The following is a 2,449-nucleotide window of genomic DNA, read 5'->3' as shown; positions in this document are numbered from 1 at the left end:
CCGGCATGGCGTCCGACGGAGCGAGGACGTGGGGCGCGGGGCGGGGAGAGCAGCTCGGCGAGCTCTTGCTGGTGCTTGGGGCTGACGACGACCGGGTGCAGGGCAAGGGACGGTGCAGCGAGGTGGCGCGGCGGCTGCATGGGCCGACGGCAGCGCAGGGCGCTGGAGGAGGGGAGGAATCGGGAGGAGAGGTTGAGCACATGGGAGGAACGAGGGAACGATGAGGGGCTCGGGCTCCTCGCTCGAATAAGGGGATCGGGATGAGGGGAAGAAGGGATCGGCACCCCTATCGCTAGGGTTGGACAGGATCGAGCTGCCTCGGCCTTAGCCGGCTGGGCCTGGGCAGGCTCCTCCTCTCTCCCTATAGAGTTTTTTTTCCTTTAAAAAAACAGAAAACTCACAAAGAAAAGGATTTAACAAAAAATAAAAGAAATACTTTTGACTCCTTTAAAACAAACCCCAACTATAAAATAGATTGGGCATTTTTTTAAAGAATAAAAATGAAACCTTTTGAAGAATAAAAATAAACCCTTTTATAATAAAATGAGTCTCTAGTTTTGAAATAAAACAAAAGGAAAAAAATAAAGGAAACCCAAGGGGTTGCCCCCACATTTAACAAAGGATTTTAAAAGATGACGAACTTTTAAAAGGGGGTTAAAACTGAAATCTTTTACGCAACCACAAAATAGAATAGAGAGAAGAGAAGGGTTTTACGTCCTCGATGCAACAGGATTTTGAAGTGGCTCTGTTGCGCCCACTCTCATCACTCCAACCAAACAACGCCACTCACAAGCATTAACACCCAACAACACGGAGCAACAAGCAACACCGACAAAACACAGTTGACATGATGCCATGCATGATGCCATGATGCAAACTACATGATGATGCAACAACAAAATATTCACACGACGGAAACGGAAATAAAGGGAATCTTCTGGAACGTCGGCATCGGGTTGTCACAGTATGTTTGCATGCTTTTGAGTAATACCTACAATTAATTAGCAAGTAAATGAAATAAGTAACATGATATACTTTCAATCTAGCAATTAATTAACACAATGCATAAGTAGGGTGTTTCCAAGTAATATACAGTAGCATGCTTGCATGTGATTCAGAAAAAGGCAAATACTGCACAATTACCTTCTGCTTTTCAGAAATAAAAACCCAGCCCACTCTGTCGTCATTTATCTCCAAGTCTTTAATTAACACCCGCTCAAAAAAAGTCTTTAATTAACAGGCCAATAAACCATTCCCATGTATCAGAAGTTTCTTGCTCGACTACAGCCCAAGCAACAGGGTACATTTGGTTATTTGCGTACCTAGCAATGGCACACAACAGCTCACCTTGACATGCTCCTTTGAAAAAGCAACATCAAGTCCAATGACTTTTCTACAACCAGCTTTGAAACCCAACTTGAGTGCATTGAAACAAACATAGAAACTCTAAAAGATATTTTGTTCCATGATTGTTGGATCAAGACAAATGGCTATTGTTGTTCCAGGATTACTCCTTAGAATTTCTAGCTAATAATCAAAAACCTTGTTGTACTCTCCTTTCATTCCACACAACAACTTGTCCATCACAAATTTTTTTGCTGCTTTGCACTTAGAAGTGGAGACATCAGCAAAGAAATCTTGCAATACAGTGGATTTCATGCTCTCAATTTTCCAAGTTGGGTTGGCAAGTATGAAATGCTCATATCTTTTTGCTATCACCTTCACAGTTACTAAGTGATTGTCTCTGTTCTGCGCACAATGATGATCATCATTGAGAGTGATAATATGAAACCTCGAACATCTACTAGTTTTCGCTGCATACAACAACCACGGACAGCCAGGCCAGTCACACTTCACTCTAATCCTGTCCACCTCCGACTTCATAGATGAAAGAATCCTTTTGGTGACAAGACCATACCTCTTTATAGCTCTACACAACTGTTCTTTGCTCTTGAAAACCATTGTCAAACTGAAGATTGGAATTTCACTATCAGGATTAAATCTTGGATATCTACTCTTCCTCCTCACCATGTCTCCATCTCCCTCGTCATAAGAATAATCCTCATCAGAGGACTCAAACTCATTTTCCTTGTTAATTTCTTCTAATACTTCCTCAACATTAGCTACAAGATCTTGGAACTGCACCAGAAGCATTTTCCCCATCTACCCATCTCCGAGAAGCTCTCATCTTCTTCTTGAACTGCATTGCTTTCTTTCTCAGGTCCACAACCTTTGATTCCTCTCCACTATCATCACTGTGTGCCACATAATCTGAATCTTCTTCAGACTCTGAGTATTCTTCACCCTTTTCTTCAGTAATGTGATCCTGTCTCAACACTAAAGCTTGATTAATATGATTTTCCACTTGGGAATTTCCACCAAAGACTTCAGATTGTTGTGAGCTTCCTTCTCCTATGCTTCCTCTGCCCCTAAATGACTTCCTAGCAGT

The sequence above is a fragment of the Hordeum vulgare genome, chromosome 2H, assembly GCF_904849725.1.
Source record: "Hordeum vulgare subsp. vulgare chromosome 2H, MorexV3_pseudomolecules_assembly, whole genome shotgun sequence".
Taxonomy (NCBI): Eukaryota; Viridiplantae; Streptophyta; class Magnoliopsida; order Poales; family Poaceae; genus Hordeum; species Hordeum vulgare.
The sequence above is the reverse complement of the archived record's forward strand: the minus strand, read 5'-3'. Positions refer to the sequence as shown.